The sequence below is a fragment of the Bufo bufo genome, chromosome 4 (assembly GCF_905171765.1).
Source record: "Bufo bufo chromosome 4, aBufBuf1.1, whole genome shotgun sequence".
NCBI lineage: Eukaryota > Metazoa > Chordata > Amphibia > Anura > Bufonidae > Bufo > Bufo bufo.
The window spans coordinates 612,719,336-612,746,943 of NC_053392.1; the positions used below are offsets into that span (position 1 = coordinate 612,719,336).

At 44.0% G+C, this 27,608-nt stretch overlaps 1 protein-coding gene and 1 long non-coding RNA gene across 2 annotated transcripts in view; both read left to right on the forward strand.

The window, feature by feature from the left end:
* LOC120999373 (zinc finger protein OZF-like) overlaps positions 1–27,608 on the forward strand; it is a 248,515-nt gene that overhangs the window by 109,955 nt on the left and 110,952 nt on the right. The window lies entirely within an intron of this gene.
* On the forward strand, positions 4,375–26,174 carry LOC120999739. Its single transcript, XR_005778599.1, has 3 exons — positions 4,375–4,409; positions 25,862–26,006; positions 26,119–26,174. It is a non-coding gene; the product is annotated as an uncharacterized LOC120999739 (long non-coding RNA).

Sequence of the window (27,608 nt, forward strand, 5' to 3'; positions counted from 1 at the left end):
AAGACTGCCAACCTGACTGCTGTCCAGAAGGCCATCATTGACACCCTCAAGCAAGAGGGTAAGACACAGAAAGAAATTTCTGAACGAATAGGCTGTTCCCAGAGTGCTGTATCAAGGCACCTCAGTGGGAAGTCTGTGGGAAGGAAAAAGTGTGGCAGAAAACGCTGCACAACGAGAAGAGGTGACCGGACCCTGAGGAAGATTGTGGAGAAGGACCGATTCCAGACCTTGGGGGACCTGCGGAAGCAGTGGACTGAGTCTGGAGGAAGACTGGGGAGAGGGAAATGCCAAAATGCCTGAAGTCCAGTGTCAAGTACCCACAGTCAGTGATGGTCTGGGGTGCCATGTCAGCTGCTGGTGTTGGTCCACTGTGTTTTTATCAAGGGCAGGGTCAATGCAGCTAGCTATCAGGAGATTTTGGAGCACTTCATGCTTCCATCTGCTGAAAAGCTTTATGGAGATGAAGATTTCATTTTTCAGCACGACCTGGCACCTGCTCACAGTGCCAAAACCACTGGTAAATGGTTTACTGACCATGGTATTCCTGTGCTCAATTGGCCTGCCAACTCTCCTGACCTGAGCCCCATAGAGAATCTGTGGGATATTGGGAAGAGACACAAGACCCAACACTCTGGATGAGCTTAAGGCCGCTATCGAAGCATCCTGGGCCTCCATAACACCTCAGCAGTGCCACAGGCTGATTGCCTCCATGCCACGCCGCATTGAAGCAGTCATTTCTGCAAAAGGATTACCGACCAAGTATTGAGTGCATAACTGAACTTAATTATTTGAAGGTTGACTTTTTTTGTATTAAAAACACTTTTCTTTTATTGGTCGGATGAAATATGCTATTTTTTGGAGATAGGAATTTTGGGTTTTCATGAGCTGTATGCCAAAATCATCAATATTAAAACAAGAAAAGGCTTGAACTACTTCAGTTGTGTGTAATGAATCTAAAATATATGAAAGTCTAATGTTTATCAGTACATTACAGAAAATAATGAACTTTATCACAATATGCAAATTTTTTGAGAAGGACCTGTATTTATCTGAGAACAGACGACACTCACACAGCAGAGGATGATGGGGGAAAAAGAACGCATCTTGCCTCCCCTGTAGCTGTTGGGGACCCACAAAAAGAAACTGCCATGGAGGAGGATGATGATGACGATGGCAGCCAATCATCTCAATGGGGGGAGGATCTGGAAAGAATTGGCTCCTTGGGCACGCAGGCCAGAATGGCGAGCTGTATGCTCTGATACGCACTGACAGGTGTATCATTGACATCAACCAGTCTAATGCTTATTGGATAGCCATGCTTTTAGACCCTCGTTATCAAAGCAAAATAGGGGAATGTTTTCCTCCCTCTGAAATGGAGGCCAAGTTACGATATTACCTGGAAACACTGGGGAAGATTTATTAAAACTGGTGCAAAGCAAAACTGTCTTAGTTGCCCACAGGAACCAATCAGATTGATGCTTTGATTTTGCAAAGGAGCTCTGAAAAATGAAAGGTGGAATCTGATTGGTTGCTATGGGCAATTAAGCTAGTTTCGCTTTGCACCAGTTTTGATAAATCTCCCCCTTTGTGTACGCGGCTTGCTGCAGCTTTCGATGAGGAGATGCCTGCCACCAGCATGTCTGAAAGGAGGGCCCCTCTCCTCCCCCTGCAGAGTCAGCAACCCTCCGTGCCAAAAGTAGCAGCAATTTCAGTCTCCTCAACATGATGGAGCAGTTTTTTCATGTGCCATCCCAGACTGAGGCCAATCAGCAAGCTGAGACCTCCTGCATCAATGCCCAGGTTCAGGCCTACCTACATTCTGGCCTATCTTCGGCACATACCCTGTACCTAATCACATTGATATGTGGACAGGCAGATTGAAACAGTTGCCCGAACTGGCACAGTACGCTCTCTTTCTTCTTTCACGCCCAACCTCCAGTCTCATCTCGGAGAGGGTTTTTAGCATCACAGGGGGTCATGGTAACAGCCAGACAGACCAAGTTGTCCTCCACTAGTGTCCAAAACATCCCTTTTGTCAAAATGAACCAAGCCTGGATTCTGGAGGATTTTCACACTCCTCTGATGAATAGATCTTGCCACTGTTGCTGTCTACCTGCCTACCATCATGTTCTGTACAGCTGCTGCTGCCATCATGCTACTACTGCTGTGTGCCTGACAACATGTACCATATGGCTGCTGCCACCACCGCCGCAGCTGCTACTCCTCGCTGCTATTCCTCTACTGCCAACACTACACATCCACTGCGGCCGCATGCCACTATATCCGTACCCTTTCCACATCCACCCTGCACTGCTGATGCTCCCAATTAAAAAGGAGAAATTTTCTAGGCTGTTTTCCTTCTGACAATTAACAGGCAGACATTCTTTTTGGACACTTGGTCCCAACAAGCCACCGTTTTTCTTTTTTCTTTTTCCCATAACACCGCATGCGTTTATACACCATCTGCCCCCGATAAGGGACAATTTTTGAAAGCTTTAGAATGTGAAGACGCACAACACATGTGCTGGCGCGCGTGGTGTTTCTTTAAACGCGCTTTTCGTTAACTCTGTCAAACATGCGTTTACCCATAACTATGTACGTCAGTGTCACTCAGACATGATTTGCAATATATTGCCATTGCGTTCAAGAGCTTAGGGAGGGGGAGAGAAAAAAAACTAAAATTAAGTTAAAAATATTTATGAAAAAAAGATAAAGGAGGGAAATTTATCATGAGGGGAATATCTGAAGTCAGTTTTGCTGGAGTCTGTGTTGCTTGTACTTTATGCCACATTTATTAAATGTTCCATATTACTTGATAAATTTGTCTAAGGCCTTATGCACACGACCGTATGTGTTTTGCAGTCTGCAAATTGCGGAGCCGCAAAAGTACAGATGATGTCCGCATGGCATCCGTTTGTTTTGCGGATCCATTGTAGCAATGCCTATCCTTGTCCGCAAAACGGACAAGAATATGACATGTTCTATTTTTTTTGCTGGGCTACGGAACGGACATAGGGATGCAGATAGCAAACGGTGTGCTGTCCGCATTTTTTGAGGACCCATTGAAATGAATAGGTCTGCATCCTATCCGTAAAAAAACCAAAACGGACACAGAAACGAAAAACCTAACACTTTTTCCTCTGTGGCACTTGTGGTCTGCTGTAGGCATCCTCCACTGTATGCATTTTTTGCTGGGGATCGCCCGTAGCAACAGACCACAAGCGCAGGATCTGCTCCCCCGAGTATAAATGCACAACTGCATTGGGGGTTGAGCATTTCCTGCCTTTAGAGACCACGTATTTTGTCATTTAAATTACAAAAAAAAGATGCAAAATTTTGCGCAATTGGTTACATTTTGAGCAAGCAAGTGCAAAAAGTCGCAAAAGCCTTATTTTTCCAACTTTTTCACACCAGAATTCTAGAGTGAAGGTATGATAAATCAGGGCCAAAATGTTTTCCTAAAAATTGATTGTTATATACCAATTTCCAGGGCAATTGGAGCCACTTTATTTTGGGTGCAATCAATTCGGGTCTGCTGGTCCCCAGGATCTCTTGGCCTGTTACCTTTGCATATTTCATTGTATTAGTGATGGGCTTTTTAGTTGCATTAAGTAGTACCTTATTGCTCGCATATGGATTTTGGTATACAGCAAACATTTAACATCTAGGGTCATTTATCAAACTGGTGTAAAGTAGAACTGGCTTCATTGCCCCATAGCAACCAATCAGATTGATCCTTTCATTTTCCAAAGGAGCTGTCAAAAATGAAAGTTGGAATCTGATTGGTTGCTATGGGCAACTTTTTTTTCTGACATGTCAGGCTTATCCCTTACTTTACATAAACTGTGTTATCATTTTAATCATGTTCTAATAAAGATGTATTCATATTTATTGAGCAAGTCTGGCATTCAGTTTGCTGTGTTGTGGGTGTTGGCGTGCTATATACCACACAATAATTGGTTTACTGGATTGTCTACATTGAGTAGGCACGTGGATTTCTGCAAGCCTCATTCAGGTGAAAGGAGCTGATTTTCAGTTGTAGAAATCTGCCGCGTGTAAAGGCGCCCTCGGAGTGGAGTTCCTGTAGGGAGCACCTGCCAGGAGCAACTCCACGAGACACAACCTAAATGTTAGTGGCTGTAGGACCTTTGATGATGTCACAGTCATGTGATCAGTTACATGGGAGGGATGTAAATGTTACTGGCTGCAGGACCTTTGATGATGTCACAGTCATGTGATCAGTTACATGGGAGGGATGTAAATGTTACTGGCTGTAGGACCTTTGATGATGTCACTGTCATGTGATCAGCTATAAGGAAGAGATATAAATGTTACTGGCTGTAGGACCTTTGATGTCACTGTCATGTGATCAGATACATCACACACGGCTGTTCCTGTTTTGTATTCAGGTAAAGCAGAGGTTTTGTACTTGGGACTGCGTGTTGCAGGGGATGTTCTTTTACATGGGACTGTATTCTGGGGGAGGCTGCAGGAATTTTATTTTACATGGGAATACATGTGGAGGAGTCTGAAGGGAGAGAGTGATGTTCTGCAGGTGGACTGCCTGTGGTGTATTTGGTGGTTTTTCGGGCTCCTGATATTGATGGCCTGTCCTCAGGATAGATCATTCATATCTGATGGGTGGAGGTCTGACACCCGGCGCCCCCACCGATTGGCTGCAGCCTCCGATGCCTGTGCCAGAGGTTGCAGGGAACTACTGATTGATGGGAGTGCGGGGTGTCAGACCCTCACCGATCGAATATCAATGACCTATACTGAGGTCATCAATAAAGAACCTGGAAAACCTCTTTAACCCCTTAGTGTCCAGCTTGCTTTGGGCCTTATTGACCAAGTGTTTATCTTCCTATTTTCATTGTCACCTTCCAAATGCTATATGAGGGCTTATTTTTACTGGACAAGTTGTAGTTTTTAATGGCGTCATTTTGGGGTACACATAACTTTCTTATTAACTTTTTCTGGGAGGGAGATGGGGGGAAAAACCAGTAATACGGCCACTGAGTTTTTACATTGTAAATTTTACAGCGTTCATTTTTGCAGTATAAATAACATAATATCTTTATTCTCTGGGTCAGTACGATTATAGCGATACCAAATACGTATAGTTTTTTTTTTATGTTTTACAACTTTTGTTCGATAAATACTCTTGGCAAATGGCAAACATATGGGGGAGATCTCTTTTTTGCATTTTCTTAATCAATTATTAAAAAGTTGTGCTTTTTTAATTTTTTTAATAATGATACAGCCATTTTATTTGATACTTTTGTGCTGATTCTTTTTTTTTTCTTCTATATATTAAGGGACACTATAATCAATAAGTTTTTATTGAAAATTTCAAACATGCAAAGTTAAACCTCACACGCAGGTGAGAAGCTCACATAAAGGCATACACATATAACTAAACTCCCTTGCAAGGGAGATAACACATAAGACATCACAGACAGTTATAGCCGTCTAGTATGTATTACAGAACAACCAACAGTTCCTCAAACGTACCAGTGGGGGGGGGGGGGGGGGGGGGGGGGGAGAAGGGAACATAGTATAGAGGCTTGTGGTCAGTCAGGTATTGGGGTTAAGGGGGGGGGGGGATGAAAAAAAAAAGGTGACACCTTCCAGGCTCGCCATGTTTTCTCATATTTTGCAATATTACCATTACCGTCTGAGGAAGCAAAGGCCATTATTTGTTCATAAAGGCATGTTTTGTTAACCCTTTGAGTTACATCCTGTACTGTTGGGGGATGTATGGATTTCCATTTTGAGGTGATAGCCAATTTGGCAGAAAGGAGGATATGGCAGATCACTCCTCTGAAGGCATTGGGCACTTCTGTAATACCAACCAACAGTAATGCTAAGGAGGGGGAGGGGGTATTTAGTGAATAACTCGAGTCAGTGATTTGGGAGATTAAGGAGAAGACTTCTTTCCAGTATGACTGGATAACCGGACAGGTCCAGAGTATGTGGTATAGCGAACCCTTATTGCCACAGCTCCTCCAGCACAAGGAAGAGACATTCGGGTAAATCAGATGTAACCTTTCAGGGGTAAAGTACCATCTCAGGGAGGTCTTCACGAATGATTCATATTGAGTCACACAGGTAATATTGCTCGAAACATACTTAAAAGTTGCTTGCCATTGTATAGGCGTGAACTTAGAGTCTAAATCCCGTTCCCAGGATAGGAGAGGTGTTGACTTAATAAAAGTGTCTTTACCTCCAATTTGTGAGTATAAGGGACGAAGGGTTTTTTGTTTTGGGTTAGGTATAGACCATATTTCTAAGATCCTCCTATTTGCCAACAGGAGAGAAGGATTGTCCGCTAAAAAATGTCTAATTCTGAGGAATTTGTAAAACTCAGCATTAGGAACCTGAAAGGTGTTGTGTAGGCATTCAAAGGAAGAAAGGCTATCACCCTGAAATAGCTGTAGGGTCTCCATCATACCATATTTGTACCAGGAACTCACTCCTAAATCTGGGATAAGGTAATCCAATACCACTAGAGGAAGAGGGCTTGAGGCAGGACAGGACTTTTTGGATGTGAGGGTATGATAACGGATCCAACTATCTAGAGCATTAGTAGCAAGAAAGCCCAGATTGGGTTTTATAAATGAGTTATTTAGTGAGGCTATCAACAAGGCTTTTAAGTCTCCTCTTGGGACTTCCGTGGAGTCAATGTAAACCCATTGTTTAGCGAAGTCTAATTTCCACCAGCTCTCTAATTGGGCAATTTGTGTCGCTAGGTAATAATCCTGTATGTTGGGAAGGCTAATACCACCTAGTTGTTTCCTGATCTGTAGAATTTTAGATGCTATTCTAGGTTTCTTACCATGCCATAGAAAGTTATTCAGCAGTTTATTGCATTGGGAAAAATAGGATAGAGGTAATTTTATGGGGAGGACCCGGAAAAGGTAAAGAAATTTAGGTAAGGCAAACATTTGGAATGTGGCTAGTCTACCTAGCCAGGAGATTTCAAACTTGTCATAATCCTCTAGATCTTTCTTTATGCTAGATAGAAGAGGAGGATAGTTGGCCGAGTACAGGTTCTGAGTTGAGGAGGTGAGGTGGATACCTAAGTATTGAATTTGAGTTGATTGCCAGTCCAGATCATATTTCTCTTTTAGGGATGTCACCGTTTGGGGATCTAAGTTGAGAGGTAGGGCTTGAGATTTAGAGGAGTTTAATTTATAATAAGAGAGTTGGCCAAAGTATGAGATCATGTCTAGGGCTGAGGGTAGGGAAGAGGAAGGGTCGGTAAGTGTGAGTATCACATCATCTGCGTAGAGGCTCAATATATGATTTCGTTCTGCGATCTTGTTAAGGGACACTATAGTCACCAGAACCATTTAGCTGTTGAGGTTCTGGTGATATAATGTCCCTTAATATAGAGGGGAAAAAAATAAATGAATCAGCACAAAAGTATCAAATAAAATGGCTGTATCATTATTCTAAAAATTAAAAAAGCACAACTTCTGACACAAATATATAGTATTTTGCAGATGACTGTTTTTTTGTTTTGTTTTTTTTTACAATCTGCAGATAGTACTGTACTACTAACCCCTCCATCCACCCCTAGATACAGGGTAACACAGCGCCACATACCCGATGTCATCTGGTGACGAGAATCAAAGAGTGGGGATCATTATATCTCTGCTCAAAGGGGACACGCAGTCCTGGGCTTTTTCTCTGCCGACCGGTTCACCATCCCTCCGGTCGGTGGATGAATTTTTTAGAGCCTTGGGCTTTATTTATGACGACCCAGACCAGGTCTCTATGGCTGAATCTAAGTTGCGCAGTTTGTTACAGGGAGAACGTACTGCGGAGTCGTATTGTGCAGAATTTAGAAGATGGGCAACTAACTCGGGGTGGAATGATCCTGCACTCCAGTCAGTTTTGTCAGGGGCTATCTGAGAGGTTAAAAGATGCCCTTTCGTTTCATGAGTATCCCGATTTATTGGAGACGGCCATGTCTTTGGCAGTGCGGCTTGATAGATGTCTTAGAGAGAGGTATAGGATTCCTCTCGAGCGGGGGGTCCCGTCTGTAAGTGGATCCGTCCCACCTAGTCCCCGGGGTAATATGACTTTTAAATCTGGGGCAGGAGAGGAGCCTATGCAGTTGGGCCAGGTTTCCTTTCGCTCAGGTGATGGCTTATTCAGCTTCCTAAAATCCCTATGTTACTTCTGTGGAAAAGGCCATTTTGTTTGTGCGTGTCCTTTTGTTAAACCTCAAAGCGGTAATGAAAAATTACGGAGGTATTCACATAAAGAGAAAAAAAAGACTTCCCTGACTCTTGGTAGTGTGAATGGGGAGTCTGAGCAAGCAAATATGCATTCTCCCTGAAATACCCGTTTCCTCCTGCCTGCCATGGTGGCGCTAGACTCAGGAAATTTTGATTTTGAGGTATTTGTTGACAGTGGTGCGGGGGTAAACCTTATTGATTTTCAGTTCCTCCAAAATCTTGGTTTTAGAACTACCACTTTAGATAAAGAGATACCTGTGTTTGCTATTGATTCCTCCCCTCTCTCACAAAAGAGTCTTACTCATATCGTTCATGACATTCAGTTAAGGGTGGGTGATTCACATGTTGAGTCCATTTCTTGTTTTGTTATGAAGGGCTCGCCTGCTCCGATGGTTCTGGGTTTACCATGGTTGATAAAGAATAACCCTACTATTGACTGGCAAACAAGACAAATCAGTAGCTGGAGTGAATTTTGTTTGGACAACTGTCTTTGTGCTTCTATCTCAGGGGTGTCAACTACGGTCCTACCTCAGTTTCTCTCTGATTTTGCGGACGTATTCTCGGAGGGTGGAGCTCAGGAGCTGCCTCCCCATCGAGAATATGATTGTCTGGTCAATCTCATCCCTGGAGCTAAACTGCCAAAGTCTCGACTATACAACCTTTCCCAACCAGAAAGAGAAGCTATGCGGAAGTATATTGCAGAGAGTTTGGCAAAGGGACATATTAGGCCATCTAAGTCCCCTGTGGCCGCCGGCTTCTTTTTCGTAAAAAAGAAAGACGGATCACTTAGACCAGGTTTAGATTTCCGGGAATTGAATCTCATTACGGTCCGTGATCCGTATCCCCTTCTTTTGATTTCTGATCTATTTGATCAAATTGTCGGAGCCAAGGTGTTCTCCAAGTTGGATTTAAGAGGAGCTTATAATCTGATCAGAGTTAAGGAAGGAGATCAGTGGAAAACGGCCTTCAATACACCCGAAGGTCATTTCGAGAATCTTGTCATGCCCTTTGGTTTAACTAATGCGCCAGCGGTCTTTCAGCGATTTATCAATGATATTTTCCATCATTTAGTGGGAAGGTTCATTGTTATTTATCTTAATGATATGCTAATTACTCACCCGATTTGGAGACCCATTAGGATCACGTGAGACAGGTGTTGTCGATCCTTCAGGAGAATAAATTGTATGCAAAATTGGAAAAATGTGTATTTGCTGTCCAGGAGCTACCATTTTTAGGATACCTGCTTTCTGACTCTGGTTTTCGTATGGGCCCCAAAAAGGTCCGGGCGGTACTGGAATGGGACCGGCCTGAGAATCAGAAAGCTCTGATGCGGTTTTTGGGTTTTACCAATTACTACAGAAAATGTATCTTGAATTATTCCACCATTGTAAAACCTTTGACAGATATGACTAAAAAACGCGCCGACTTTTCTGTCTGGTCGGATGAGGCATTACAGGCCTTTTCTGCTATTAAGAAATGTTTTGCGTCTGCTCCCATTCTGATGTAACCTGATATGTCTCAACCGTTCATCTTGGAGGTTGATGCATCAGAAGTGGGGATCGGAGCAGTTCTGTCACAGGGTCCATCCCCTAGCAAATGGCGTCCGTGTGCTTTTTTTCTCCAAGAAACTCTCGGTCGCTGAAAGAAATTATGGTTGAAGGGGGCTACTTATCCTATTACGGTAAATACTGACCACAAGAATTTGGCTTGCCTGCAGTCTGCTCAGCGAAATAATATTAATTATATCACCACACTGAATAGGCGTGTAGTGGTATCTAGTTACACCCAAATATAACAGATTTATTTTGTAAACTGGGATTCATAAAACGTAACATTTACTAAGTCATTTAAAATAGTGATTACCATTGGGTGAGAGACAACCAAAACATATACCTCCACTATACCAAATCATATAATGATAAAAAGGGTGGGTCTTACCACGTCTTTGCAAGATCCACAACCTATGGAGGAAGGTCCTGGCGGTTGGTGATACCTGGAACCAGCGTGACCGTAACTTCAAATGCGGAAGATGTGTGGCGTGCCCCTTTATGACCAAGGCAAAGTCATTTAGGAGTAACAATACCGGCAAAACATACATAGTTAAGGACATTATTAACTGCAGAAGCATGGGATTAGTATACAAAATCACATGTGAATGTGGAAAAGAATATGTCGGTAAGACAGGCAGGGAATTGAGGAGAAGGATAGGAGAGCATGTGAGTGATATAAGAAAGGGTAGAGACACATCGGTGGCACGACATGTAAACACCGAACATGACGGTAGGCTGGATTGCCTTTCCTTCATGGGGATTGAAAAAATTAAGCCAGGAATGAGACGGGGTGATTTTGATAAGAGGATCCTTCAATGCGAAGCGAAATGGATCTTCTATCTTAAGACTGTCTATCCGTCCAGCTTAAACGAACAACAGAATTACTGTTGTTTTATATAATCATCGCCAACTCGGAATAAGCTGCAGTAAGATTCCCCCATTTAAAAGCGGAATTAGTAGGGGTGTAGCAATCTGGCCAAACCTCCCTTAAACTCACATTTGCTTATCTGAAGTGATGAGCATGTGGGATTCGATGGTTGATTTGGCCAGAATAATGATTAGTCAATTAGATGGAATATTAACATCATATCATGTATTGAAGTTAATGTACCTATCTCTATGGCCCAGCTGGCAGCTGTCATGTTGAGTATCGTGGCGTGGGCCCGGCTGTCCTGCCAATTTAAATCCTGATTGCGATTGTGCATACATATAAAAAGCAGGTAAGTTATCATTTGCTTGGCGATCGGGCCGTGCGGATATGAGCCTAGAGGTTGCTATGTAACTAGTGACGCTCAGACGCAGGTCCTTACCTCACTTCCGGTTAGCCCGCACCATGTGATTCCAGCTTCCGGTCCGGTGGAACGCACGCGAGCGGCGTGCATTCCACTTGACGTAACATACACCTCTATGGACACGGACAGGTGAGGCAGGTAATCAGGGGGGCGTGCATCCACTGGAAGGTGGGGAATATAAGGAGAGGGAGAACAACCATTGAGTGCTCACCCAAATCACCGCCGTTTGTGGTGAGACACCGGCTGTCATGGGACACTTCCCATGTTACAGCAAGGATAAGAACTACCCACTATCCTGAGTGAAGATACGAGGCCAAAACTACCTTGATCTTTAGTAAGTAATCTGAGTCTGTTGAAAAGTCATTCTATATGCGGTACTCAGAAATATGTGTGACCTGTATTTAGTGTATGTTTGTGATTTTATTTTTAGTTGCCCCTGAATACATGTGTGAAGTCCCCTGATGATGTCTGAAAAGCAAGACAGAAACATGGCATGTAGGGCTTTGTAATTAGGGCTACACAGAATACTAGACCCATACTGAGGGAAAGGTTCGGTGTGGGGTCGCCCCTGTCGGGGCGGGTGCTCCATGTGTGCTAGGCAGGCAATAAGAACAGCCCCTAACCTTCAATGAGGTAGGAAAGCCATTATAGGGCACATTAGGAGCTGTTTAAAGTGCCAACCCCAACACAAGCACCCGGGTCACGCTGGTTCCAGGTATCACCAAGCGCCAGGACCTTCCTCCATAGGTTGTGGATCTTGCAAAGACGTGGTAAGACCCACCCTTTTTATCATTATATGATTTGGTATAGTGGAGGTATATGTTTTGGTTGTCTCTCACCCAAGGGTAATCACTATTTTAAATGACTTAGTAAATGCTACGTTTTATGAATCCCAGTTTACAAAATAAATCTGCAGTCTGCTAAGCGCCTGAATCCTAGACAGGCTAGAGGGTCACTGTTTTTCACTAGGTTCAATTTTGTGGTCACCTTTCGCCCTGGGGTTAAAAACGTCAAGGCAGATGCGTTGTCACGTAGTTTTCCTGGGGGGAGTGATTCGGAGGACCCCGCTCTGATTTTGGCTGATGGGGTGGTGGTTTCCGCTCTGTACCGCGAGTTGGAGATGGAGTTGTTGGGGGCCCAGGAGGAGGCTCCTGATTCTTGTCCTCCAGACAAGTTGTTTGTTCCTGCTGAACTGCGATACAAGGTGTTCAAGGAACATCATGATACGGTCCTTGCGGGACATCCTGGAAGAAAATCCACCATAGATCTTATTTCCCGGAGATTCTGGTGACCAGGGTTGTGCAAGGGTGTGGAGGGTTATGTGACAGCTTGTGAGACCTGTGCACGCGCGAAGGTGGCTCACACTCGGCCTTCAGGATCCCTTCTTCCTTTATCCATCCCGTCTCGTCCTTCGACGCATTTGTCCATGGACTTTATTACCGATTTACCGAGTTCCTCTGGGAAAACTGTGATTTTGGTGGTAGTGGACCGCTTCAGAAAAATGGCCCACTTTGTACCGTTGCCTAGCTTGCCCAATGCCAAAACTCTCACTCAGGTCTTTATCAATAACATTGTGAAACTACATGGCATTCCCTCTGATGTGGTGTGTGATAGGGGGACGCAATTTGTTTCCAGGTTTTGGAGGGTGTTCTGCTCTCGTCTGTGAATTCAACTGTCTTTTTTCCCTTTCATCCTCCATGACGGCATACCATGAGATGACCGGCCTCCAACCAGGTAGGGACAGGAAGTATAAAACAGAGGGACTTCCGGTTTGAATGACGGTCGTAAGGGGGCGGAGCTTAATTTGGCGCGGCAGATCAAGACTGAAGTCGTCCGCTGATCTGAGGTCTGCAGGTAAGGAGAGATTTAAGAGGGCATGCAGAGCGGGCAATATGTCTGATATTGCGGCAGGACAGATGAAGCCTTCTGGGGGTGCAGCTGCAGTAAGTCACATCCAGTGGGGGAAGTCTCTCTCTCTCTCTCTCTCTCACTCTCTCTCACACTCTCTCTCTCTCTCTCTCAATTCTCTCTCTCTCTCAATTCTCTCTCTCTCTCAATCCACTCTCTCTCACTCTCACACTCTCTCTCTCAATCCACTCTCTCTCTCCCAAAATCCTCTCTCAATACTAAGAAGTGTGTGAGTTTGACAAAACTGTCAGATAGAGGGTCCACGGCACGGCTAACATGGCCGAAGACTTAGTCCCATCCATTTGAGATGAACTAAGGGATGTGATTAGAGAGGAGATGCGGTCAGTTTTGTCTGAACAGTCCATATCTAACCCTGACCCGACGATGCATAAAACTAAGTCGCGGGGTAAAAATTACGAATACTTTTCTTTGAACCCAGATCAGGATTCAGATTCAGATAGTGATGATTCTGTTGATTCTTCAGGCTCAGACACAGAATTTAGAAGCTTTCTATTTTCTTCAGAAGATACAAATGAATTGATAAAACCAATTCGGACGACTATGGATCTTTCTGACGAAAAAATTCATAGGTCTGTTCAGGATGAAATGTATGGGGGTCTCGAGCACAAAAAAAACGGGTCTTTCCAGTACATAAAAATATGTTAGAAATGATTAAAAGAGAATGGAAATCTCCAGATAGGAAATTATTTATTTCCAGAACCATGAGGCGTAGATTTCCCTTTAATGATGAGGATGAGACTGTTAACCTCTTGCCCCAAAGTCGATGTTTCCCTTTCAAAATTGGTTAAGGGATCCAATTCTCTTCCCTTCGAAGATATGGGATCATTAATAGATCCTATGGACAAGAAAGTAGATTCCACTCTAAAAAAAAATCCTGGAAAGCGGCTACGGCCATATTTAAGCCCAATTTAGCTGCAACTTCAGTATCTCGATCCTTGAAAAAATGGTTACAGCAGTTAGAAGTCCTGCTTAAGGAAGGTAGACCTTATGATACCCTAGAAGATTCTTTCCCTCTTTTATTAAAAGGGGTAGACTTCTTATCTGATGCGACTGCGGAGTCGGTTAGTATAGCCGCCAGAACCTCTAGTCTATCGGTAGTAGCAAGGAGGGCTCTATGGTTAAAATCCTGGACGGGGGATGTTGCATCAAAAATAAAATTGTGTAATTTGCCCATTCATGGCAGCTTGATGTTCGGGCAGGATTTAGAAACTATATTAGAAAAAGCAGCAGATTCTAAAAAATCCTTTCCAAAAGAAACAAATAAAAGAAAATTTCCGTTTTCTAAGGCTAAGAAAAGGGGTCCATTTCATTCCAAAAGAACAGACAGAGGAGGACAGTGGTCAAAAGGGAAAAATCTAAATGTGGGAAGGAACAGAGGTTTCATGTTCACCCCCAAAAACGCGGAAGCTTTAAAACAATGACGCCAAGATTCAAGTGGGGGGAAGGCTACAATTTTTCCTAAAACACTGGGAAAATATCACCCAAAATGCATGGGTGCTAAACATCATAGCAGAAGGTCTCGATATTACCTCCCGTCTTCCTCCCCCGAAATTTTTTTTCAGGGTAACACCCATTCAAAAGACATCTCTCCTTCAGGAATCTCTCGAGGAAGGTGTCTGGAATCTTCTATCTCAAAGAGCCATTATTCCAGTACCCTATTCTCAATTAGAAAAAGGATACTACTCAACAGCGTTTTTGGTGAAAAAGCCCAGTGGGAAGTTCCGGTTGATCCTAAATCTAAAGAAATTGAACAAATTCATAAAATTCGAAAGGTTCAAAATGGAATCCCTAAGGTCAACCATAAACTTTTTTAAAAAAGGCGATTTCTTAGCATCTATAGATTTAAGAGATGCATATTACCATGTACCAATATGCAAAGAAGCTCAGAGATATCTGCGGTTTGCGGTATTTCTGGGGAAAAGGTTGTATCATTTCCAATTCCAGGTTCTTCCCTTCGGGATCACCTCGGCGCCGAGAGTGTTCACGAAGGTGATGATAGAGGTCATGGCACATTTAAGAAGACAAAATATCTTAATACCCTACTTAGACGACCTTCTTGTGGTAGGGAACTCAGAGGAAAATCTAGAGACAAATATATCAAAAACATGTGAGATTTTGTCCCAATTAGGGTGGATCGTAAACTGGGAAAAGTCAAAACTTACCCCTTCACAGAGACTAATCTTTTTAGGCGTATGTCTGGATTCTATACTTCAAAAACATATGACAAACAGAACACATATTACTAAAGTAAATCTACCAAGGGCATTGCTAATTACTGGTGGGTGGGGAAGCTATCCCTATAGTCTCACCCTTGTCTCATGCTCGGCCCAGGGACGGCCCCTGATGGTGGGAACTCCCTGTCCTCGAACCTAGACTAAAAACTCCTAATGCAACCCTACTACCAGGATAGTGAAAGAGGGTAGGACAATCGCCTAATGGTAGATGACAAGATATACACAATACATTACACATACACGACCCTATAAACATAGGGTAAATGGATGGACTTTGTATACAGCCCTATTGACGCAGGTGCTGGTCAACGGTACAAAGTACATCAAGGTATATGACACACCCCAAACATAAAATACAATAGAAACAAAGAAAACCCTAAGTGTTTCCCCCACGGTGTGGGGTCATCAGGGGTAGGTAAGGTCAAATAACGCGTTTCCCCCACGGTGTGGGATCATCAGGGGGTAGGTAAGGTCAAATAGTTGATATCATGGATAGCGGATATCCATACTATAAAGCGATATCCGTAAACAGGGTGAAGACCACCAATATTTATGAATCGGTGTCAATTATATATCCATCATAGTTGTGAAAGGACCATCACTTGATAAGAGAAGGAGGACAGAACCAGTTCAATTCAGCGACCAAAACGGAGGGAGGTGGTTGCTCCATATAATCACATATTCAATGGCCACATCTGTGGGGGAGAGAAACAATAACAATAGTAACAATAGTGAGCATGCTCAATAGTGACCTCCACCAATGGCCACCCAGATCACACAGATAACTCACAGTCTCAAAGAGATAGGAAGTATCCAGCCGAGTAGCAGATGGCAATAGCCAAAGTAGATATCCTACATCGCAAGAAAGGGCACATTCAATATAGCCAGCAATCTAGTCCAAATAACAAACAGAGCAAGGGAGCTATGTCCCTACTTACAGTTGGTTGTCAAACTGTTTGGTCGCCCACATCGGTTCCTCCTGAGGTCCGATAGAGTAATGGTCCTTTCACCCCATTTAAATACCCCTCCGCCAATTACTATGTCGCCCAGTAAAAGACCTCACTTCCGGTTAAGCACTATGTGATTGACAGTGAGCGATCCACATCGGGGGCACAAGATGATCCTTGGAACGCATCCAGGATAACCAGCTTCCGGTCACTGGAGCGCACGCTATCTGTGATGTAATTCCGCCCACAAGAGCTAACTTATGCCAACCTTCTCCTGGGCTGGTGGGAAGACACCCATGTATTCCCTGATCATGTCGTCTGGTGGGCCAACAACATCCAATTCTGGACACGCTACATTGACGACATCTTTGTAGTGTGGAAAGGTGGGTCAGTGGACTTCAAAAGATTTGTCTCTGACCTCAATAAAAATTAAATAGGCCTCCGGTTCACCTTCGAACTGGATCTTCAGAGTATCACCTTTCTGGATGTTCGAGTTACTAAGATAGGGGATAAACTATCGACGAACATTCATAGAAAGGCCACGGCCACAAACTCCTTGCTTCACTGGAGCAGTCATCACCCTGCCCCCCTCAAACGGGGGATACCTAGAGGTCAGTACCTCTGGGTGAGGAGAAACTGCTCCGAGGGTGAGGCTTTCTTCAGTGAGGCAAGGGGATTACAGGAGAGGTTCAGGGCCAGGGGGTATCCGCAGACGGTGCTGAGAGATGCCTTTAAGCACAAGGAAGTAACCGGGCTGATCTGTTAGTCCCCAGGCAGAGAACCGCCGACGGCTCTCAACCACTGCGGATAATCTCCAACTTTGATGTGGCTAACCGTGAGATTATGTGTGTGCGTAGGAAATATTGGCCTATTCTGCGGATGGACTCTGATTTGTCTGATATTGTCGCCGAGCACCCCGCCGTCTCCTATAGACGTGGTAGGAGTATCAAAGACCGTCTGGTGCACAGTCACTTTACACCGCCTGCCAGAAGTGGCACCTGGCTTGATCGTAAGCCTATTGGTGTATTCAGGTGTGGCGCTTGTAAGACGTGCAACTTTTTATCTACTGCTAAGGTCATCACGTGCTCAGCGACAAATCAGACTTTCCAAATCAGAGATTTCATCAACTGCAGGAGTAAGGGCGCGATTTATATATGCCAGTGTACATGTCCAATGGACTATATTGGTAAAACGGTGAGAGAGGTGAGAAGGAGGATCCTTGAGCATGTCAATGATGTAATCAAAAAGAATGTGACACCGGTTGCAATGCATGTTTATGACCACCATGGGGGGGACCCGAGATGCTTAAAATTCTCAGTTCTGGAACTCGTACCTCCTTCTCTCCGTGGGGGTGACTGGGACAGGAGGATCCTTCAGAAAGAAAGCGAATGGATCCATAGGTTCCGATCCCAGTCCCCCCGTGGGATTAATGAAAGACTGACCTTCTCTTGCTTCCTTTGATTGCAATGTGGACACTCCCTCTCCACCACGTTTTAGTTGGCAACCTGCGCTTTGTACTGGGTGTCCCTGTCCGTCTTGGCATGGCCTTTTGTAAGACAGTGTTTCCCTTAACTGGGCAGATGCGGGAAGCATCTTAAATAATAAAGTATCATTTACAATGAACGTAATCCGGTTCATTGTCGTTTTGGACACCCCCTATGATCATTAGTGGGTGCCCTTTGATAAATGAATGACGACGGTTCCCTTTTACTATTACCCCCGTTGATACCCCTTGTCTGCCCTACTTGGTTGCGCTTGGGATGATTCCCCTCTATCACTCTATATGTGTGGTGATGGATTTGCCTGTTATTCTGGCCCTTAATACACCCAGGTCACTCCAGGTTATCTCCATGGATACGCCTCTGTGTACAGTGGGACGCATGCCGGCCACCAGGTGACCCGATTTGTGCATGCGGTACTCTGTGTACTACTTGCTATTGGCAGGTGGCTCGGTCCGCCCTCCAATCGGCGTTACTTAGTGTACCCAAACTATCTATTCTATGCATCTATAACGGAGCTCTCTAACTATGGGACCGGAAGCACTCTGCGTTCCAACTACCGGAAGAGGTGTGCTGCGTTCCACGGGTTAGCTCTTGTGGGCGGAATTACGCCACAGATAGCGTGCGCTCCAGTGACCGGAAGCTGGTTATCCTGGATGCGTTCCAAGGATCATCTTGCGCCCCCGATGTGGAACGCTCACTGTTAATCACCCGGTGCTTAACCGGAAGTGAGGTCTTTCACTGGACGACATAGTAATTGGCGGAGGGGTATTTAAATGGGGTGAAAGGACCATTACTCTATCGGACCTCAGGAGGAACCGATGTGGGCGACCAAACAGTTTGACAACCAACTGTAAGTAGGGACATAGCTCCCTTGCTCTGTTTAGGATATCTACTTTGGCTATTGCCATCTGCTACTCAGCTGGATACTTCCTATCTCTTTGAGACTGTGAGTTATCTGTGTGATCTGTGTGGCCATTGGTGGAGGTCACTATTGAGCATGCTCACTATTGTTACTATTGTTATTGTGTCTCTCCCCCACAGATGTGGCCATTGAATATGTGATTATATGGAGCAACCACCTCCCTCCGTTTTGGTCGTTGAATTGAACTGGTTCTGTCCTCCTTCTCTTATCAAGTGATGGTCCTTTCACAACTATGATGGATACATAATTGACACTGATTCATAAATATTGGTGGTCTTCACCCTGTTTACGGATATCGCTTTATAGTATGGATATCCGCTATCCATGATATCAACTATTTGACCTTACCAACCCCCTGATGATCCCACACTGTGGGGGAAACGTGTTATTTGACCTTACCTACCCCCTGATGATCCCACACCGTGGGGGAAACGCGTTGGGGTTTTCTTTGTTTCTATTGTATTTTATGTTTGGGGTGTGTCATATACCTCAATGTACTTTGTACCGTTGACCAGCACCTGCGTCAATAGCGCTGTATACAAAGTCCATCCATTTACCCTATGTTTATAGGGTTGTGTATGTGTAATGTATTGTGTATATCTTGTCATCTACCATTAGGCGATTGTCCTACCCTCCTTCACTATCCTGGTAGTAGGGTTGCATTAGGAGTTTTTAGTCTAGGTTCGAGGACAGGGAGTCCCCACCATCAGGGGCCGTCCCTGGGCTGAGCATGAGACTAGGGTGAGACTATAGGGATAGCTTCCCCACCCACCAGTAATTAGCAATGCCCTTGGTAGATTTACTTTAGTAATATGTGTTCTGTTTGTCATATGTTTAGGTATTATAATTAAAGTATATCATTTTAGAGGGTTAGTACTACTGCTGGAATTAGGTATTTCTCCATTTGACCCTATATTGGCTTGTATCTTTACTTGCTGGATTTGCATACTTCAAAAAACATTTCTTCCGGCCGAAAACGTATCAGAAACGATAAAAAGAGTATCAAGATTCACAGAAATGGCAAGTTGTTCAGTCAGGGAAAGCATGAAACTGTTGGGCTCCCTACCATCGTGCATTCCTGCAGTAAAATGGGCCCAATTCCACACTCGTACCCTGCAACAGTGGTTACTAGGATGTTGGAACAGAAAGCAAGAGGCCTTAGATCAGATAATCCTAATTCCTCCTTGGATAAAAAACTTACTCCAGTGGTGGTTAAACCCGGACCACCTAAAAGAAGGAGTAGATTGGTTCCCCGATCAGATTCAAACGATCACCATCGACGCAAGTCTGTGGGGGTGGGGAGCTTATTGCTCCCTCCATACCTGCCAAGGACGATGGTCCATTGATCAGATGAGTCAGTCATCAAATTAGAGAGAACTCTGGGCTGTTTGGGAGGCATTAAAAGCTCTGTCTCAGGATATAATAGGGAAAGATATACAAATAAGATCCGACAATACAACGGTGGTAGCCTACCTAAATCATCAGGGAGAAACAAGGAACGAAAGTCTTGGCCAATTGGCGGAATTATATTTTTCGTGGGCAGAAAGTCACGTAAATTCCCTATCAGCAGTACATCTTAAAGGATCTTTAAACGTGAAAGCGGACTTATTAAGTCGAGTACCTCTAAAATCAGCAGAATGGAGCCAGAGAAGCGGGTCTTTGCACAAATAACCTCAATGTGGGGGACTCCGCAAGTAGACCTTTTTGCTACAGCACAAAATACAAAACTCAAAAAGTTCTTCTCTCTAAATCCCTTTGACGGAAACATAGGGGTGGATGCGCTGGCACAAAAGTGGGAATTTCGCCTAGCGTATGCGTTTCCTCCTCTAGCGTTAATTCCCAGAGTATTGAGAAAGATCCGACAAGAAAGGGCTCATGTAATACTGATAGCCCCACTATGGCCAAAAAAATCATGGTTTCCTCTATTAAAACTTCAGTCATTAGAGAGTCCATGGATTCTTCCCTGGACAAAAAACCTACTAGTCCAAGGTCCAATCTGTCACCCCCGGGTAGAGAAACTACACCTGGCTGCCTGGAATCTGAAAGGTTAACTTTAAAAGCCAAGGGACTTTCAGATTATATAATTAATGCAATGGTGGCTAGCAGAAAGGTAGTGACCTCAAAGATTTATTCCAGAGTCTGGTCAAAATTTTGTGCCTGGTGTTCGCAATCTAAAAATTCATGCCACATTTTTTCTATTCAGACAGTATTAGGATTCTTACAATCTGGTTTTGACAAAGGATTACGTCCTAATACTTTAAGGGTGCATGTATCAGCACTGAGTTCAGTTTTTGATATAAAAATCGCTGACCACCCTTGGATCATCAGGTTTTTAAAAGGAGCAGATAGATTGAAACCCTTTTTTAGACCTTATGTTTCTCCTTGGGACCTTAATCTGGTCCTTTCAGGGTTAACGGTAGCCCCCTTTGAACCGTTGTCAGATGTGTCTTTAAAATATATTACACTAAAGGTCTTATTTTTAGTGGCTATCACATCAGCTCGCAGAATATGTGAGATTCAGGCACTGAGATAGTGGAACCATTTCTCATGATATTTCCAGACAGAATGGTAACCACCTTAGGTAGGAAGGAAGCATCCAACCTAAACACCAATTTTCATAGACAGGAGGAGATTTTCCCAATCCAAAATCCGAAGGTGAAGAAAAATTTCACAAACTTGATGTGTGCAGAGCCATCTTAGTTTATTTAGAGGCCACCAAAGATTTCAGGAAATCAGACTATTTGTTTGTCCAGTTCCAGGGAAAATTTAAAGGTCATAGAGCCACAAAAGACTCCTTAGCCAGGTGGATTAAGTCGGCAATATTAGAATCTTACAACTCTATGGGGGTTTCTCCGCCAAAAAATTTCAAAGCCCATTCCACAAGATCGATTTCCACTTCGTGGCCAGAAAAGGCTAATGTTTCAATAGAACAGATTTGTAGGGAAGCAACATGGTCCAACCCTCATACCTTTATAAAGCATTATAGGGTAGATACTCGGTCAAAGCAGGAGCTTTCCTTCGGTAGGAGAGTTTTAGAAGCCGTTGTCCCTCCCTAGGATAGTATTGATCTGATATATCTCATGGTATGCCGTCATGGAGGATGAAAGGGAAAAACCATATTACTTACCGGTAATTTCCTTTTCATGAATCCTCCATGACGGCAGGGATTCCCCCCCCCCCCCCAAAAAAAAACAAAAATATAAATAAACAAAAACTTTTATAAAAAGTGGGTATTAGGTATGTGTGTGTGCAAAAAAAAAAAAGAGAGAAAAAATTATATATATATGACTTGGAAGAATAGATTCTCTAGGCTGTCCATCCAGAAGACACTGAGGATATGCTGCAGGAGGGTCTATTTTATACTTCCTGTCCCTACCTGCTTGGAGGCGGGTCATCTCATGGTATGCCGTCATGGAGGATTCATGAAAAGGAAATTACCGGTAAGTAATATGGTTTTCTTCGGCTTTTCATCCCCAGTCAAATGGTCAGACAGAGCGCACTAACCAAAACCTGGAGACCTATTTAAGGTGTTTTGTTGCCGAGAACCAGGATGACTGGTCCTCATTCTTGTCTCTAGCTGAATTTGCCTTGAATAATCATAGACAGGAGTCCACTGATAAGTCGCCATTTTTTGGCACATATGGTTTTCACCCACAGTTTGGTACTTTTTCTGGGACTGGATCTTCTGGGATGCCAGGAGAGATTCTGTTCCACCTTGTCATCTATCTGGCGGAAGATCCAAGTTAATTTGGAAAAGATGGGTGAAAGATATAAACGCATGGCTGACAGGAGACGTATGACTGTTCTGGACCTGTGTGTGGGTGAGTCGGTGTGGTTGTCCACTAGAAACATTAAGCTGAAGGTACCATTTTTGAAATTGGGTTCAAGATTTATTGGCCCTTACAAAATCTCTGCGATTGTCAACCCGGTGGCGTTTCGTCTGGATCTTCCGCAGACCTGGAAGATCCATAATGTGTTTCATAGGTCTTTATTAAAGAAATATGTGGAACCATCTCCATTGCCACCTCCCCCTGTCCTGGTGGATGGCAATTTGGAGTTTGAAATCTCTAAGATTCTCGACTCGCGTGTTCTTCGGGGTTCCCTCCAGTACCTGGTGCACTGGAAGGGATACGGTCCCGAGGAAAGAATGTGGGTTCCGGCTGCTGATGTCAGTGCTAGCCGCCTGGTGAGGGCCTTTCACAGGGCACACCCGGATAAAGTTGGTCCGGGGTGTCCGGAGGTCACCCATAGAAGGGGGGGGGGGGGTACTGTCACGCCTTGCCCTGTGAATGTGCGGAGGTCTGTCAGACTGGCTGCACATGTCTGACTTCTCTGTTTGTTTTGATTTGGGTTTGAGCTGGATCCACCTTCCCTTAGGTGTACTGGGTTTCATTGTTAGTGAGGCTGCTTATCCCTCCTTTCCCCAGTGGCCTGTGCGGGTTATAGTTCTTTCCTGGGAGCTCTTGATTTGTGGTGGATCGTCTGCTCTAGCTCTGCTCAAGATAAGTCCTCCCCTTTATTTCCCTTTGTGTGTTTTATCTAGGCCTCTAGAGAGATGCTTGCTTCCTCCTGGTTTGAAGAAGCAGGTTGCCTCTTCCCTTTTCCCTGCTGCTTAGGGTTTGCCCAGGGTGTTTAGGTTTGGGCATGAGGGCATGTGCATATCCACCATTAGGGTATGCACATGGGCACAGCAGTTTAGGGAAAGCTTTAAGGGATCGCTAGGAGTTGACCCTTTTCTCCCCTAGCTTTTGGGCCTAGTCGTTTGTTTTCCCGTGTTTGGTTATTTCCCCGCTTACCTACCTATCGTGACAATAGGCTTTTCTTTGATGACCTATACACAAACACGTACAAAATAACATTTTCCATGTGCAATCCGCATTTTTCTCACTCCTATCACTAGAAAGTCAGTTTTTTTTTACCACAATACGGATGAGAATAGGACATATTCAAAAATTTGCCGAATGGACACATGGATGCGGGCAGCACACATTTTTCCGTTCTTTTTGCAGACTCATACAAATGAATAGGTCTAACGTGCAATCTGCAAAAATGGATGCAAAATATGGTTGAGTGCATAAGGTCTGCAATGGTCAATGTACTTTCAGCAGACTTTGAATGCCTGAATAGTACAGGTGAATGTAAGAAAGTTTGTAATATATCTTACAAGAAAAAACTCTCTCTCTTCCTAACACCTCCAAAATGGCAGTAAGAGAGGGGTTCCCCCCGCCACTCAGGGATAGGAAACAACTTGGAAGACAGAGTTAAAAGGCTCCTCCCCTTTACCTGCTCCGGTCTCCTGTCTGTTGGGGTGCACAGAAGACTCTCCTGTCAGCTCATGGCAGGAGAAAAGAAGATCTCACCCAGTCAGTTCTCTTCCCCGGCTTACTGCTGGGAGGCCTGGTGCAGAGAGTGGGAACCCCAGGCTGCAGCAGGCTTTCCTGTCCTGCTCTTAGTCATAGGACCTTCACTATGAGGGCAGCTCCTATACCACTGTCAGGAGGTTCTGGTGCAGGATCAGGTCCGTGGAGCAGTTGCAGGCCAGGAGTTTTCTTAGGCAAGAAGCTAATTTCCTTCTCTCTCTCTCTCTCTCTCTGCTTGCCAGTGTGAGTGTCACGGTGTTGACGTAAGATGGTTCTGTGTGTCTACGATGCACTTGAGAGCTCAGATGCTGGGTTATGTGGGATGCTGCTGAAATCAATGTGTGCACACCACCAGAAGGGCAACCATTGCAAAGATGACATCAGTGCGCCAGTGTATGATTGGCGTCCTCATGTGGTGAGTGGAATGGAGGATTATGGTTGGATTGCCTCTTAGGGTACAGCCACACAGAGTTCTTTAGATGAGGTTTTGAGGCAGATCTACCTGCGGGATTTTCAGCCAAAGCAAGAAGTGAATCCACCAGGAAGGAAAAGTATAAATTCTTCCTTTATATTTACCATTCTGCTTCAAGACCTTGTCCAAAAACTCTGTGTGGCTGTAGCTAGTGTTGAGCGAAGCGAGCTTCAGATGCTTCATCCGAAGTCGCTTCGTTCAAAACTTCGGAATAATACTGTATGGAGATCCGTCTCATTAATCAAACAAATGCACAAACAAGACCAAGGAACATTAAAGGGGTATTCCAGTAGGTAAAAGTTATTCCCTACCCACATCACAGGGTATAACTCTCAGATCGGTGGGGGTTCTACCACTGGTACCCCCACCGATCATATGAACAGGTGCCCCATACCCCCTGCAGGCCCCCTGCTGCTTCCCTGAAATGACTGGAGTGGCCAGTCATACATGTACACGGCCGCTCCATTCATTTCTATGGGAGTTCCAGAGATAGCCGAGCACTCAACTTGTCTATCTCCGTAACTCCAGTAGAAATGAATGGAGCAGCTGTGTGCATGTGCGACTCGCTGCTCAGGTCATTTCAGGGGAGCAGAGAGGGTTACAGGGCCCCCGTTCTCGTGATCAATAGGGGGTGTGGATAGGGGCTAACTTTTACCTACTGGAATACCCCTTTAACTCATGCAATACTGAACTGAGGAGAAATACAAGCTCATTGGCACTAATTTACACCCACAAGTGACCAAGGCCAGAATGCAAGGAACAGTGGCAACATGAAGCGCCATATAAACAGTTCTAAGGGATGTTTGTATAGTTTTCCTTGTAAGTTTTTGAAACCCAAAGCACTAAAGAAATGAACAACAAGGAAAGATGCAGAAATGGTCATTTTCTCTAATAAGATATATTACAAAGTTTCTTCTATTTGCCTGTTCTATTGAGATATGCAAAGTTGTGTGAAAAGTTAGTGAGTATTTAAGAGTCTGTACTACAGAAGTGCTGTCTTCTAATTTAGAGTGTTATAGGGTTGGAGAAGTGGTAGAAAGTGGAAAGGAGCCCCGCCTAATAGGCAGATCAATATTGGAACATTTACTCCTGCTAATGTCTTGGGAGAAATATAGTATTACGTCAGGATAAAGGGGGTATCAGAGTTATAGTGACCTGGAAGATGTGATACATAGCAGTGTACATCCTATGTAACACTGTATGCACTGTATTATAGCAGGTGCAGGCAGCTTACCTCATTTTATTATCAGCAATCTGGAATACATGAGACAACACAATAACGAAGTCACCTCCATTGTACACGATCAGTAGTCCTTTATAATTACCAATTCGTGAGACACTATACTTCATGTAAAATGTTCTTTAAAATGTGATTTTGCACTAAGTCCTCCATGTTTCCCTCAGGTTTCTTAGGTACAGGACTATTTTCATTTGAAAAACAATAGCCCTTTCCATCAATGACCCATCAAGGATGGAGAAGGACAGAGACCACATGGCTGCGAGGATATTAGACCTCACCCTGGAGATCATCTCCTTGATAACTGGAGAGGTGAGAGTCTCACATAACATCACTCTTATCTCTAGTAATAAACCAGGGAAATGTCTGGAAAGGTGAAGGATTCTTAGAATCTCTGTAGTGATCAGCGTCTCCCCATACACAGGATTACACAGTAGTGAAGAAGTCGTCTGGTGAGTGTGTGACACCCCGTGTGTCAGGAGGACGGAGCAGGACCCAGAGCCCCATCAGCGAGCCTCCACCTCATTCCCTGATACATGAGCAGAAGATCCTAGAACTTACCACCAGGATCACTGAGCTGCTGAGCGGAGAGGTGAGCGCTGCTGGGAATGCTGGGACATTGTACAATAACGCCAAGGGAGGGGTCTGGTAATGACTGTGTCCTTGTGTTGTCAGGTTCCTATAAGGTGTCAGGATGTCGCTGTCTATTTCTCCATGGAGGAGTGGGAGTATTTAGAAGAACACAGGGATCTGTACAAGGACGTCATGATGGAGAATCGCCAGTCCCTCACATCACCGGGTAAGAGGGGACCTTCCATGATTGTAGAGGAGAGAACAATTTTGAGAGTCACCTAGATTTACTCATCATTAGAGATTCGTGAATTTCCTGAAATTCCTTTAGGGACAGATTCATACTAATTGGCCTTCAGATGTTATTCTGGTATGAATAAATTCAGTCTGTATTGGAAGTGCCCTGAAAAGTTATATATGACACTCTGAGGTCTCCTAGTACTGTATCCAACCCATTTAAAGCTCTTTAACTTGAAGACAGCATTAGTAATGTCAAAGTGACAGCAAAATATATGCCTATGGGTAAATGGATGGTAGCCCGCCATAACAAAGCCTGTGTTCAACTGTCGGATTATTTATACTTTAATTTTAAACAGTACAAACTAACCATTTTTGGGGAGAAGTAACAGATTTGAATTTTTTAAAGGAAAATGAAAAAATATATATACATAATGCTCTCTACCAATATACGGTAACTATGATGCAGAAAAGGCTTCTGTGATCAACTGAATTTTTTTAGAGAAACTGCAATATTTTTTTAATGGTTAATTGGACAGTACAATACACAGCAACTCTGACACAGAAAAACATGTCAGGAGGTGAATTAAGGGATCTACATTGGGGTAATACACATAATAAAAATAATTAAGTAGAATAGCTTTAAATATCGGTGCACCACTCACTGAAAATGGTTGATAGCCTGACTAAATTACAAAGTGACAAGACATTGACTCATGTCCTGTCCCTAGTTAAAACCTCTCTGTCAGTTAATTAAATATAACTAACATCATATTGTCTCACTAACCTCTCCCTGATACTAAACTGTATTCTGCATTTAAAGATACAATTTTTTTGTCTCTCTGTCATATGTCCTATCACCTCAATGTATAACCCCAGAAAACACATGGATTCTCTTCTGTCTAGAAAAGCTACTCCAGTTTTACTACTTCACCCTTCTCCTGGAGTGAGATTGTGACTTAAAAAAAATAAATAAAATTGGGAGTGAAACTTATTAACCACCTCCAGTCCGCACGTTGACTATAAACGTCCGGAAGGTGGTTCTCTATCTCTGAATGGATGTTTCTGAACATCCATTCAGAGATCGCAGCTGCACGCAGATCGGGT